The sequence below is a fragment of the Rhincodon typus genome, chromosome 15 (genome assembly GCF_021869965.1).
Source record: "Rhincodon typus isolate 14 chromosome 15, sRhiTyp1.1, whole genome shotgun sequence".
NCBI classification, from domain to species: Eukaryota; Metazoa; Chordata; class Chondrichthyes; order Orectolobiformes; family Rhincodontidae; genus Rhincodon; species Rhincodon typus.
The window spans coordinates 34,123,529-34,139,252 of NC_063346.1; the positions used below are offsets into that span (position 1 = coordinate 34,123,529).

At 39.5% G+C, this 15,724-nt stretch overlaps 1 long non-coding RNA gene across 3 annotated transcripts; it reads right to left on the reverse strand.

Moving 5' to 3' along the window:
* Positions 1 to 2,979: 2,979 nt before the first annotated feature.
* Positions 2,980 to 13,748, reverse strand: LOC125485065. Of its 3 annotated transcripts, none has more exons than XR_007263832.1 (5): positions 13,713 to 13,748; positions 12,636 to 12,781; positions 8,970 to 9,053; positions 4,722 to 4,802; positions 2,980 to 3,082 (listed from the first exon to the last, which is right to left on the reverse strand). It is a non-coding gene; the product is annotated as an uncharacterized LOC125485065 (long non-coding RNA). The 3 variants fall into 3 exon arrangements; XR_007263830.1 differs by lacking the exon at positions 13,713 to 13,748 and adding an exon at positions 13,572 to 13,706; XR_007263831.1 differs by lacking the exons at positions 8,970 to 9,053; positions 13,713 to 13,748 and adding an exon at positions 13,572 to 13,706.
* Positions 13,749 to 15,724: the final 1,976 nt, after the last annotated feature.

Consider the following 15,724-nt stretch of genomic DNA (forward strand, 5'->3'; position numbering starts at 1 on the left):
GCATTGGTTGGGTCCATTCCCCGATCCTGCACCAGAGCAACAACCCAAGCTATCTTCTACTTTATCTACTTCAACTCTGTAACACTATCTGCCAGAGCAAGTGGTGGGCGTGGGTACAATTACAACATTTAAAAGGCATCCGGATGGGCACATGAATAGGAAGAGCTTAGTGTGATATTGGCCAAATGCTGGCCAATGGGATTAGATTGGAGATAGTAGGAACTGCAGATGCTGGAGAATCCGAGACAACAAGGTGCAGGGCTGGATGAACACAACAGGCCAAGCAGCATCATAGGAGCAGAGAGGCTTAGATTGATTGGAGATATCTGATCTGTGTGGAGGAGTTAGACCGGAAGGTCTGTTTCCATGCTGTACATCTCTATGACAATCTGAAGGCTAAGGATGGACTATATCTGGAAGAGACACCATGCACAAAGCCCAAATAAAGGCAGAAAAAAACGTCCCCAAACATATTGTGCTCACTTTGATAACCATCTTTGTGTACGGCTACATCAAGTGTCACTATGTGCTTGTTGCAAAGGATGGGTCAGATCATGTTGCTGCAGAATGTTCCATGTAGTTGTGGCATTCTGCACCACCCATTCCTCATGGAAAAGATGGTAAAGAAAAAAATCTTTAACCACAAGTCCATCAGTGGTCAGCACAAAGCAGCCTGCAGGGAAAGGAGATGGTAGATACTGTCAGACCTTCAGGAGCAGACTTTCAAAGGCATTTGACAGATGACTCATTGCTACAATTTTCAAACCAGCAGCAAGATATACCTTGGTTAGTGGTCAGAAGAGCCCTCATCTTGAAATCATTAATGTATACTTAGACTTTCTGCACTGATACACACTTTTCTCAAGCAGCTGTGCAGGTGAGGAGACTTCTGTACTTCCCCTTCTGCAATCTGCCTTTGTAAAGAAGCTTTGAGAGGGAAATGCACTGATTTTTGTCAAGATTCATCTTGAGCAGCTCCGTGATATAGAATTCTGTATTTGATGGACTGTTGTCAGGGACGCACAACAAGATAAACATTGATTGTGCCTGAAGGACCATCAACTCATTGAAAGATGCTCTTTGGCCTACCCAAAACTTGTTGGTCAACCAGTGCAAAGACTGTCCTTCACCTAGTTTTGCAGACTGGCACATTTCAACATCCAGGATCATCTGCTAAGGGATCAATCAAATCTTTTGAGGCAGCTCCTATGGGAACGATCACTGCCTAAGGCCTTTCATTGTTTAACAAGGGGCTGGTAACTTATACAACTCCTTGGGTGGTAAACTTGTCATTGAATGCATTTGACACAGGATTGAGGCAGCAGTCTGGTAAGAATGAATTCCTTATTGAAGTATCTGTAATATGACAGCCTGCAGTATGAGCTGCACGATAGATGTCACATGATTACAGCAGACCAGGAAGGACTTGTGCACATATTGTATTTCAATGTAAACACCTCTCTTTCCATAAAGTGGCTAGGTACCTCCTCAAATTTCCGTGTTAGAATTCTGAGCATCTTGTTTCATTGTGTCAGGTGATAGGATAGGAGATTGCATTTTAATGAGATAAATTGTGCAGTTATTTAGGCTAACAATAAGCTATAAGCTCCCTTAATAGGCATCTCACTGCTACTGAGTAGGAATCTTGTTTTGGGACTCAGATGTCTGTTGGAGAATGCAACTATTTGCTTCCAACATCAAGAAAGGCCTTGCTGGACTTCTCACATAATTCTTCCAGATTTCTCACCGTAGCCCACATCATTGAGGGCCTGGTAAATTTCTGCCCTTTGTCTCTTCTAAATAGGTATTGGTGAAAAATATTCACAAGTTCAGACAATGGTCAGACACTCTTCCTCAAACTGAGCATAATGTTGTTCCATTTGTGATAACAGCCCAGATACAAATGCAGTTGACCTTCCTACGTTAGCGTTGCTTTGAGTCCTGTCTCACTGGCATTTATGTCATATCTCAGCGCTGGGACTTCCATCACTGGTTGCTTGATTTTAATGGATGATGCTTCTTGTTCCATGTTCCAACAACACCGCACATCCTCCACCAAGAGTTAGAGTAATGGTTGACACTCTAATAAAAAATTAGGCAAGATTTTACCAAATACTTGACAAATCCAACAAATCATTGCATTTCTTTTACATTTCTTGGTTGTTGCATCCTTGCTATAGTTCTCACCGTTCTGAGATCCAGGATAAGACCTTTCAATGTCAGTACATGGCCTTTGCACTTGACTTCAGGTAAGGATAATATTTGCCTGGAAGATATCCTAACCCTGTAAATGCATTGTTACACTCCTCCATGGATCTGTTCCATGCTCAGTGGTTTAACAGGCTGCAATATGTCACAATTATCTTTTGACATTTTGAGAGTTACCAGTCCAAGCTGTAGACTTGCTCCAGCTGAAGTAAGTGGTTTCTGCTTGCCAGCTATGACGCGGAATCCTAGATTTTCATTCATTTTATGGCACTGGACTCATAGAAGCATCTGTTCTCTTGGCATGGATATGGTGATATCATATAGCCTCAAGCTTACTTTCAAAAGCTTCATTTTTTTGGATTGCCATGTTAGGCCACTTTGTACAGGTTTGAGAAGGACATGAAATTGATGTTGCATTGGTATCCATCTGACACATTATGTTGATTTGATGTTTTCTTTCTGCAGTCCTCAACTAGTTATCAACTATCGAACTGACTGAACAAACTTGTATGGTGGAAGACACATACAACTTCCAATTTCCTTCAAAACTAACTGTGCTTTCAATTACAACATTTCATTATCATGTTAATTTGGTTTTCTTCAGTCCCATCAACAATACACTGCAAATGTACACTGTCATCTGACATGGGCCAAATTTTAAACAGAAATATCCTCAGCAAACACATGCACAATTGGAAAACTGTCAGAAACAAATATGAACTAAACTGAAGTATTTTCAATATAGTATTTTATTAAGGAAAATGTAAATTTCACTGTAAAAAGTTGCAGGGATATTCACTCTAGTGACCATTCATAATGAAATGAAGGTAAGTGAAATCACAATCAAAAATAGAATACTGCGGATGCTGGAAACCTGAAATAAAAACGGAAACAGAAATATTTTCTGAGTTGAATTAATGTTGCTGACAAGCTGATATCATTATTGTACTTTAATAAAGAATAAGCCATGCAAAATCTTCAAGTTCATTTATCAAACTACTTTGAAATAGTCTATTAACATATTCATGCTGTGCCTACATACTGATCTGTTGCCATTTCACCAGTAATATGCATTTTATTTTACATTCATAATCCAAGAATATGACTTTTCTGCTATGCTGGAGTCCTTGTTCATAATAATACATGCCTTCATTCAATAGGCCTGCTTATCTTATACAAGGCTGCTGTACAAAAGGTTGTCCCAAGGGAACAAGATTAGAATCTAACGTCCTGACATACAAACATAAACTCAGTAAATCAAAGACATTGCTTTTAAAATGGATTCTTAAATTGCAGCCGAGGAACATTAATAAGGCAAAACAGTTTTCAAAATGCAAAAGCAATAAGGCTTCAGTTTAATACAAAGTTGCTAACTGTTTTATATGCAGTCCATTTAAGTAATGGATTTGACTAATCTAGAATGTAAACATGAGGGAAGCCAACATATATCAATATTGCCTCACAATTTCCTATTGAGAAGATGTGCACTTATGAAGAAGTTTTCTTTAAATCAGACTTTCTGATGCTTAGTACCCAGAGCCTGACTTTCTCCCCCTGTAAATGGTTTAGAATGCTGAACACAGTTTAGAATGTTCATCACAATGTCAGTTTGTGCTTAAACACACACCACTGACACCTCACTCAGAGATAGTAAGAACTGCCGATGCTGGAGTCAGAGATAACACAGTGTGGAGCTGGAGGAGCACAGCAGGCCAGGCAGCTGAGGAGCAGGAAAGTTGACGTTTCGGGTCGGGACCCTTCTTCAGAAATGGGGCTTTCTGAAGAAGGGTCCCAAGCCAAAACATCAGCTTTCCTGCTCCTCTGATGCTGCCTGGCCTGCTATGTTCCTCCAGCTCCACACGGTTACCACTGACACCTCACTCCCCCTCATCCTGTATATATTGTGGGAACCCAGAAAACCCTTGGCCACATACAACAGCGCTGGCTCTTTGAGGAGCCCTGAGACCAGCAATCGATTCAGAGTTGAAGGAGTTGATGCAGAGGCCACTTCAACAAAATTGGTAGGTCCCTGCACAATCCCATTAAATACCATGGTGACAAAAGTCTCATTGTGCAGGGAATTTCTTCCACAACAGGGTCCTCACAGACTCAGTTACTCAGAGGACAACTGTCAAAGTCAGCTGCAGCAAAGTGGTAATTGGATCAATGGCCAATCTCCCTATAAAGGTGGAGTACCATACCATACTACATGGAAGAGGTACAGCAAAACCTCACATTTTTTGTTCCCATGGGCATATTTAAATTGTTTCCCTATCAATGAATAATGGGGATTTTGTAAATAAATAGGCATCATGCCTTGTTTATGTCTGTGTGGATAAAACGTAGGGAGTGAAATCCACAAAGAGTGCAAGATGGAGATGTTTCAAAATGAAATCAGGATAATGGACACCATGGGAACAGTGGTGAGCAAACTTGGGGAAACTATTTTCCTGGTGAAGCGAGAAAGATAACTGGATTGCAGATTGTGCAGAGGTTGAGATTGTGTGACCTACCTCAGTGTGGAAAACTCCTTAATGGTCTTCATTTTCTGTGGGCCTGGCATTTTTCATAAAGTCATCCAGGCATAGAGAGATCTACAGCACAGAAATAGGTCGTTCAGCCCATTGCACCCATACCAGTCAAAAACAACCACTCAACTCTTCTAATTCCATTGTCCAGCACTTGGTCCATAGCTTTGTAAGTCTTGGCATCGAAAGTATACATCTAAGCACTTCTTAAATGTTATGAGGATTTCTGCATCTACCACTCTGTGGCATCAGCAATGTTGGAAATATTATAGTTGTATCCCACACACAAATCATTAATATAGATTGTGAACATTTGCGGACTTAGCAGTAATCCTTACAGTACTCCACTAGTAACAACCTGCCATCCTGAAAACTATACATTTATTCCTATTTTATGCCTTATGCTTGTGAATCATTTCTCAAACCGTACTGGTATATTCATTTCGCCTTTTTGTTTTCTTGTCATGACTTTCTCTTTCCTCTGTCAAGACAATCTAAGTTCTGCCTAACCAATTTTAGTTATTATTTGGTTGATGAGCCATGAGATTCACTGTACTGGTGTAGCTAGGTAATATGGCAATTGTTTGATCACATATTGATGTTAAAAAGAGTTGTCGTTAGGAATTTTATACTTCATTGTCCACTTGCAATGCATAACAAGTGAACATCCTTGAGGTTCAAGGGTCAAAAGCAATTTCCATATCAATATATTAATCCATATGCTTTAATTTACTGACCGTCTGTGTGAGAGTTTATCAAAAGCCTTCTGAAAATCAAAATGCACAACGTCCACTGATTTTCCTTTGCCACAAGTAAAATCCTCAATAAATTTCAGCAAGTTTGTCACATGTGATTTCCCCTGCATGATGGGTGACACAGTGACTCACTGGTTAGCACTGCTGCCTTTTAGCACCAGGGACCCAGGTTCAATTCCAGCCTCAGCCTGTGTGGAGTTCGCACATTCTCCCTGTGAATTTCCTCTGGTTTTCTTCCACAATACAAAGATGTGCAGATTAGGTGGATTGATCATGCTAAATTGCCTATTGTGTCCAGGGATGTGTAGGTTAGGTGGATTAGCCATGGGAAACATTGAGCAGGGAGGGTGAGTCTGGGTGGGATACTCTTTGGAGAGTTGGTGTGGACTTGTTGGACTGAATAGTCTGTTTCCATGTTGTCAGGATTCTATGAAATGCTGGTTGGCTCTGTCCAATTTTATTATGATGTTCTAAATGTTCAGTTATCACATCTTTAATAATAGATTCCAACACTTTCCCTCTTATAGACATGAAGTTAACAGCTGTAGTTTTCTGCTCTTCCTTTTCATCAATTTTTAATAGTGAAGTTACATTTGCTACCTTATTGTTCGCATTAATATTTCCAGATTGTATAGAAACAATAATCTCCAATGCATCCACCAACTCTACAGCTACTTCCTTCACTCTAGGATGAAGCTCTGCTGGTCAGGGAATTAATCATCAATCCAGCTAATTTTTCAAATACTATCTCTTTACTACTACTAATTTCATTTAGCTCGTCAGTTAAATCTGTTTCTTGGCCCCTAGAATTTCTGGGAGATTTTCTGCATCTTCTTCCTTGAAGACTGATGCAAGTTTAGTCTCTCTGCCATTTCCCTGTTCTCCATGATAAATTCTCCCCTCCCCACCTTGTCCTTTCTTAGATTTCGTGCCTATCTGATGATTCAATGTAATTAATTATATGTACAATATTCTGCCAATCTTTTTAAAAAGTACAATATTTAACATGATTAAATTGAACAAACAAAGGTTTGTGTAAATCTGCAGATTCGCCTGAACAGTTTTCATTTTCACTAACACTAGTTTCAACATTTAGACATTCATGCATGCACACTGCATTTTAGCTTCACCCAATTTAAAGCAATTTGCACTTAGTAGTTTGGTTTGTCATGCAAAAAACATTCCGAACAATAAAATTCTACAGTTTTAACAAGTTTTTTTAAACAAACATGCTTTGTGGGATTCCCAACTGCTTATTATCATTGTTTTGACACTTACTAAATCCAAACATCACAACTTTCTCACACATTATGAAGACTGGTAATGAACTCAGTTTTTATTGAAAACAAAATCAAAATCTCTTATTGGTTCAGTTACTGAAGAGCTTTCCCCTGTATACATGGCTGTTCCACTCTATGAAATTAGATTATTAACACTATACAATTAAATGAATTACACAGTTCATTGATTTCAGGACTGAATCCTTCAGCTCATTTCTGAGGTTCATTATGATAGACAACTGTCATTAGTTTGATCACGTATTTCCAAAAACATATATGATGTCCCGTAACGCAACTTAATGTGTTGAGTTTTCTCCCAAAAACAGTGGAAATGTAAGAAGGTATGTGTCTTCATTTGAGATGAACAAAGAACAGGGTGTAGTAATTGATATCTTGGCACCAGATGCTTTGGTAAAGATGCAGATGTAAAAGTTTAATCTGACGCCAAAGGAGATAGTAAAGCTGGTTGAAGGGTTGAGTATAAGAGATGGTGGCTCTTAAAAGACTGTGATATGAAGAAAATACATTTTGACGAATTGAAAGAATTTTGTCCAGTGATTTTTTTCACGTCAGTAACGTTTGAGTTTCTGTAAAGCTTTAATCCATTCAATATTTAATGCAGTTCCAACATATCTCATTCCTCCAATACAGATTACATGTCCATGCTTACCCCTTCCTACATATTCTTTGAACTGAATTATACCATAATTTGACAAAAGTGTAAGTTTATCAAGTCTCATGGAAGGTTTCTCTCCACAAAGTCTACCACATTTCTCTCACAATCATCACAAAGTCACCTTATTAACTTCTTAGCACATCTCCAAGGCAACCCTTTCATCCACTGCCAGCCTAATTCTCCCACTTATTGTAGCCAGCAGTATTCATTGCTGCCCAGATATCCCAGGATGTATTGGCAGCCCTGGCACAGATGCCATATTGCACAGTCAAGCACAGGCAGTTCACAGCTGCCCTACACTATTGCAGGCATTCAATCTAGCCATGGAAGAGAAAGGGAAATTAGTGGATATGGTGATACAGAGAGAGGACATCATTTTCCCACAGGATGCTAGAAAAAGCCACAGTACTAGATACTTCCAGCCTGGTTCAAGGCTGTCACCCTGAGCAGTGAGTTGTCCACAGTCAGAGGAATATCACCAACTGTTCTTTTCTGCCTCACACATCAAGTATCTCTGTCACTGCACCCATATCCCACCAAGGCACGTGCTCTACCACTGTCAGTACTGCAAGCATCAACTTCTCTCATCTGCTCCAACCCCTACATCGCCAGCCCCAAACCTAGCACACTAATAACACTGCATGACCTCGGCACTGCATACGTATTGACTCTGGGCACCTCACTGTAGCACGTGTAATGAGGTCAGCCAGGTAGACCTCAGAATATGAGTTGTCAGATTGGACCACATTAACAGCCACAATCAGGGAGCCCTGGCTGACAGAGAAAAAAAGAGAAGGGTCAAACATCCTGTTCACTCTAAGAGCTGGCTCTGAGGAAACTGAACCACTGTCAAGGATTTTCTACGTGTAAATAAAGGATGACTTGGTGATGGGATACCAGCCTCTACAGAGTAATTTCACTCACCAGCTTTCCCCCACTTAACCCAGTACTAACAGCTGTCCCACCCACTTTCATCCCATACAATCCCTTGGTTTTGTTTCCTCAGTCCATGGGAAGACAGCCCAGCATCAGCTGATGTACTGAGAATTGTTGGTATACAGAGGTTACCTGGTCTGGATGAAATGATGAACAGATTACACATATATTGGAGCAGACCTAAAACCTAGATATAAAACAATGAAGAAATCAGACTCCAGAGTTATCTTAAAAAGACCTGCAGCATTTTAAAAACTTGTTATAGAGTATTGATTTTAGCTACAAATTTCAAGTCACAATTGCAGCTGTTATGCTCAGATGCCACCAAAGTGATCTTTAGCCCCAACTCAATGTTTGCTGAACTGTCATAATTATAACTTTTCCTGCGAAATTTCAAGTTTGTGTCTAATACCAGGAGATTATAAACCAGAATGATGCTTATATAGCATTTTAAACAGTAACTGTATATAAAGCAAAGTTCTACTTCATGAAACCAAATTAACACTGAATCTAAAATATGGAACTATGCTACTCACTATTAACATTGGCATGAAAACATCTTGAATCATTTTATTTCAATACCCACCTTAGGTTTCAGTGCTAGGACTTCTGCTGTTTTTGATACATATCGATGACTTGGATATTAATGTTCTGAATATAATTTTGAAATCTGCAGATGTTACAAATAATATGAATGGTAAGACTGATGGAATTCATGAGGACCTTAGGCTGGAGGAATAATGCACAAATGCCAGATGACATTCAATACAGGGGAAGGCAATGACCAAGTAGTATTATTACTAGACTATTAGTACAGAAACCCAGGTAATGTGCTGGGGACCTGGGTTTGAATCCTGACATGGAAAATGGTAGAATTTGAATCCAACAAAAATCTGGAATTAAAAAAAAACCAAATAAATGACCATGAAACCATTGCCAATTTTTGGGGAGTAACTCCCATCTCCTTGACTAATGCTAGCCTACATGTTACTCCAGACCCCCACAGCAATGTGGTTGAATCATAACTGCCCTCTGAGCAATTAGGGATGGGCAAAAAATGCTGGCCTAACCAGTGACACAGCCTGTGAATGTATTTAAATTCGTACAAAGAATGAGGAAAGACAATAGAAGCTGAATGGTATAATTTTAAAGAAAACATGCATCGAGTGATCTGGTTATGCACAAGTCTTTGAAGGTGACAAGACAGATTAATAAAGTACTCAATAAAACAAAAGGGCTTTTGTGATGCAGTGGTAGTGTCCATGCCTCTAAGTCAGCAGGCCAAAGTTCAAGTCTCAACTGCTCCAGAAGTATGTAATAACATCTCCGAACAGGTGAATTAGAAAATAATTTATGGAATCCTGGGCTTTACAAAATGAAACACGGGGCAAGATATCAATTCAAAACTGATCAAAATCAAAAATGTTAAAATCAAGTCCATACAATAGATAAAAACCATTATGCTTTCCTGAACCAATTATAACTCATTCCTTCAATCCCAGCTGCAGAACTGAGCTGAAATCTAATCAATCAGCCTTCTGGAGACTGCCCGGGTGGGTGTGTAAGATGGTGGTGGAAGATATAGAATCATACAGAACAGACGCAGACCTGTCGGTCCCATAGGTGAGGGGGATTGGAGATCTTTCAATTGCCACAGGATATTCCCAAAAGCAGAAGCAATGACTGCACTGCCACCCACCCCCTGGAGGCATTTAGCCAATTAATTCATTTAAGTAGTCAATTCACACCCTTGTTACTACACTGCTGACATTTTGCCTGGTGCGGGGTGGGCCCTGTCAAATAGAGCCACCTCCAGATAAACCATAGCAGTCTCCCAACAAGTTGCCAGCTGGGGGTTGCCCTTCAGTTCCAAGTACGTTAAGGCCCATTCCCCCACATCCCCCAAACCACTGATGGCAATGGCTGTCCTTTTTGCTCACATGCTGCTGCTGGAGGTTTCACACTCCAATCACTTTCCCTTACTTTGCCCCAGAATATTAAAAGAAATCCTTACCTGCCTTTCAAGAGTACCTCAACATACATCACTGGAGATGCCAAGGTCCATCAACCTATCAGTCCACTGATTGGACAACACTGGCAGCAGCTTCTTACCCTGCCAATGCTGGCAAAATCATTCCTGGGATCCTACCATAAACCTGCTCAAGCTTCACAGCTGCTTTCAGTCCTGGCCATGGCACTTCACTTTTGCTAGTAACAGCTCAGCCTTTGATACCAAACTAGGGCTTTACACTTAAGGAACAATGTGCAACTTTGGAAGAGGTGCAGAATAGATTTGCAAGAACAGTTCAGGGGATGAAGGAATACAGTTACATGGTTGGTCTGGAGAAACTGCAATTAGAGCATAAAGGACAAAAGAGAAGATTAAAATCATGAAGGGTTTAAAAGAAACAAATGAAGAGAAATTGTTTCCAAAGCCAAAGGATTGTTAACAAGACAGCAACAGCAGTGATTTAAGGTGAGATGCAAAGAAAAAAGCATGAGTGACATGAGAATAGCTCTTTTACACAATGACTGTATAAAATTGGCAATGTACTGCCCAATGGAGAGGTAGGTATTAATTCAGTAGGAACCTTCAGGAGAGGATTCATGAAAGAGAAAAAAAATACAGGAATACTGGAAACAAGCAAGGGAGCAGTACTAACTGAATTCTTCTTCAAAAGACTCATTGACAAGCAAGGTGTTTTGCATCACGGTGTAACCTTTCAGTTAAATGAATGTATTGAACCAATAAGTACCACCTATTAGTGTCAATTGTTTGAATCATAGTCCTCTATCAAATGGCATTGTTCTTTAATTTTCAACTTCTCTTTTTAAATGTATACTATAGATATGATATACTTATGCTCCTTCGAAGCTCCAAAGTGTATAAACAAATATTTTCCTCCTGCTCCTCATGTACCACTCAAGATCAAAAGTCACAGTTTCCTCTTCCTACTCATTCTTTAAAAGCTTCCCAGAACTGTGGAATTCTTCAGGTCTATCATTTTCTTCCAACTGTCAGATTTAAAGCTGAAAATTGACACCAACTAAATCATTATCTTTTGTTTTAACTTTTCTCTATTTTAAGCTTTCGTGCAAGGTATTTAATTATAGGCTTCACTCTCCATCTTTCAGAAAATAAATTAAATTCCTGTTTATTCAAAAGCCAGAAGGATGATTTCAGCAGATACCAGAAATTGTAGAAACATCTCTTGGAAAGTTCTTGATAATGCTTCTTGATAAAATGTTTCTTTTTAATATAGTCAACAAACATTATGATATTATCAGTTCGAGAGGTGGCATGAATTGATACAAGTGAAGAAAGTATTTTTTTAAACATCACATACTAACCAAATTATCACATTATTATTTGAAGGAGTAGGCAGTGATGTTTCCTGTGAAAGAATTGTTTTAATTATTTACGTTGATAAGTTTATTCACTGCAAGATAACAGTGTCATATGATGATACGAAGGACATCTTTTCCCCAATTCCCCTTTTCATTTAGTGCTAAACTCTTCAATTCTCTTCCTAGCAGCATGTCCAGCCGACAGTGCTATGATTTCTGCCATGGACTGGGGAAACAGACAGGTTCTAAATCTACCCCAGCCAAGTAGGAATTGAAACTCATGTCATTGGTAAATATCCAAACCACACTGGTCAACCAACCAACTAGGTCAACAAACACGCCAAGGAATCCCTGTTGCTATGGCAATATGCACTTTTAAATACACATTGCAGTCTAGAATCATGAATAACGATGGTAGAAGTTCTATTTTTCTTCCTACTACATGGCTGTCAAGGAATCTCTCCGACTCTTAAAGCCTGACATTGGCATACTGGATCTAGAAGTTGATATTCGATTTCTGAATGCATCTTCCTTGGATGCCATGTCCTGGAGTGGGACTTAAACATGGCTCTGGCTTAGAGGCAGGGAGGTGACCACTCAACCACACGAATTCCTTAAAAGTAAAATAATTTCTTTCAAAAATGTAAAATACCTGAATCCTGCTTAGCTTGTGATTTTCAAAATTTGAAATCATGCAGTATTTAGGATGTTGTTATCACAAACAGAGTGGGACTTTTTTTAATAGAACAGTGAGAAATGGAGAAAGTGCCCTATGGGCGGTGATCTGTGACCCCCCTCCCCCGAAAGAAGTTCACATTCTCTTCATACACAGCGAGTTGAGATTTTGCTCACAATATCTGACTTCCTACAGATTACAGGGTGCAAGCTGAAATAATATACTTACAATTTATATCCAGTGAGATGTGACACTTTCAGTGAAAAACCTCCCAATGCAAAATATATTCTTCTTGCATGCTGCCACATTAATTACCCAAGTCAGATCCCAGTACACCAGACTAATCCTCTTCTGCTCACTCTGTGTGTGGAGACCTGCAGAAATATGAATAAATAATGTCTCAGTGGTGAACTGGGTACATCATATCTTATACCAGTGCCTCTGAAAACAAATGGATCTCCTGCCAATAACAATTACTCATTCAGTAAGAGGGTCAAACAAATTCATGTTCTTCACTGATAACACAGACCTGGTGCCAGTGAGTCACAAAAAGAACAATGCAATTGAATGCACAATGTTCACCCGTCTCACAGTTTATATCAAACAATAAAAAAAACTATGCACATAAAAGGCAGAACTTCTAAAGTCAAAAAGCATAGCAGGTCACTACAGTGCCTTTGCAGTCAAACCTCTAAGTCAAAAAAGGTGTAAAACCCAAACTATTGCAGGCTATAGTTAACACATCACATTAATAGGCTACAGGTCAATTTTTGAACTGTAAAAATGTTCATTTTAATCATTTATATTGATTTAGAACATAGACCATAGAACAGTACAGGCCCTTCGGCCCACAATGTTGTGCTGACCTATTATCCTACTAAGATCAATCTACCCTGCATACCCTACATTTTACTATCCTCCATGTACCTATCCAAGAGTTGTTTAAAAGTCTCTAAAGTATCTGACTCCACTACCACTGCCGGCAGCACATTCCACATGCCGATTAATGTAAAAGTCTTAAAATTGGAAGTATTCTTACAAACCCTGCATTAACTTCCTTTGTGCCTTTTACATGCAAAATGGAATGCATATTCCTGGCCTAATGCATTAAATGAGAATTGATTTTATTTCTTTATCAGTCTAATAAAACTAGCTGTTACACACCACTGGAGCAGGTAGGACTTGAATGCAGGCCTCTCCCTCCAGGAGTAGGGACACTACCACTGAACCACAAGATGACCCTCCTCTCAATTACTGATCTATTTTTTTTCCCCAATCAACCTGTTCAGAGATGTTATTACACACCTCTGGAGCAGGTGAGACTTGAACCTGAGTCTCCTGGTCCATGGGTAGGGAACTATCACTGTATCACATGAGGGCCCTTAATTAACCCATTTTTCTTAATCAATCAACCTGTTCAACAATGTTATTACACACCTCTGGAGCAGGTGGGACTTGAACCCAGGCCTCCCTAGTCCAGGCCAGGGAACACTACCACTGCACCACAAGAGGGCCCTCCTTGCAATTGTTCAGTTTAATGGCATTGATGTGTTTCACACATCTTAATTAATTGATTGATGTCTTTATTAATGCCGGCCAATAGATATATTCACGTGCCAACCCCCTGCTTTTTACTGCATCATCTGACCCATGTGTAAATGGTCAAACATGTCTCGATGTAGATCTTGAGGAATAATCACCTGCCTGCCTCTGAAAGTTACATTCCAAAAGAGCCATATTGTCACTGAATGATCAAAAAGAACATGCTTGCTCAGGGACTAGTTGAATGTGTTCAGGCAAAATCGCTGATGATCAGCATCTTAAGTTGTTGCACCTAGATATTGTCAGACATAGCTCGCCGAATCTGCTCTGTTTGGCTATGACCAAAATCAATGAAATCAAGATTAGAGAATTTTTTTGTGTTCTTAGCAGGATTTGGACGAGTGGGTGGAGAGACAGAACAGATGAAATGAATGTAAGGAAAAGATGGTTGGAACAGACGACTAGGTACCTCTTATACAAGACTGTCACATGTCATGATTAGCTCTCAAAGATATAGTTCCTTTCCAAGAACTGTGCAATAATACAACAAAAGTTCAGGCTAAATTCTAGTTCTTTGGTGGAGTGAGGAAGTGCAGTGTTGATTTTGTTGTGGGTAGGGTTGATCAGGAGAGGCAGAGCTGGGTGGGAAACGTTCAAACTGAAAGTTTTTTTTAAAAAAACAACAAACATCTATATTTTTAGAGGCTTTTTGACAGCAGTAATGAGGCCTTTCAGATCTGTCCTTCAGGCCATGTCCACCATTAAACAATGGTGAGGATTTAGAGAGTCACAGAGTTTACTCAGTACAAGCTCCATGGCATCCATTGCTGCTTTGGTGTTTGCAACCCTGAAAGCTCATCAGTTGGATCACAGCACAGTTTGGGAAGCTGCTGCTTTAATTATTGTGTAATTTAGGTTGATTACCAGGCCAGAGCTCTTACTTTAAGGCCATTGCCCTTTCTTGCCAATTTTGTTTTTACCATTCACCCAATACAATAAATATGCAAATGTAAAAATTATCTTTATTGGACTTCTGAACTTGTCAAAGCCATGACATCTTAGGGGAACATTCTGAAAACCTAACTGCTTTGCAGTTTCCTGTCCAGAAATTGAGGGACGATGTGACAAGCCATACATAAAGAAACCAAGGTTCTGGATCTCGGTTTCTTTTTCTCGGTTCCCAAGATAATATTACATTCGTACTAGACCTTGTGAAAGAATTAGGACAAAATTCTTACTTAATAAATTTCCTTTTTGATGTATGTGAAGGGGTCCATTTTCATACTTCAAGATTGCTGTGCTCTAAAATGGTTGGATTTTTAAAAGCAAAATGCACCAAAATAACAAGCACTACAGATTCCAGCCACCTGAAGTAATTTGTTTTGTTGGAGTGTGTCTAATTTCATAAATCGTCAGGTGTATCTACTGTTGAAATACAATATAGATAGTGTCTTTGCTATGAATAGCTGCTGGTAAATATAAGAAAATACGAATTAGGACCTAGAGCCCCTCAGCCCCTCAATCCTGCTCCACCATTTGACAAGAACATACTTGGTCCAAATATGGCCTCAAAGCTAGCTTACTACCTACCGCTAAACTACAAGACATCAATCAAGAATTTAACTGATTAGATAACTCCTTCATTCCAAGAATCAGCCAAGTGAATGTATCTGCACTGTTTTTAATGCAATTAAGTTCAATCTTAACTAAGGAGACTAATGCTGTACGCAGTACTCCAGATATGGTCTCACCAATGCCCTGTACAATTGCATTTG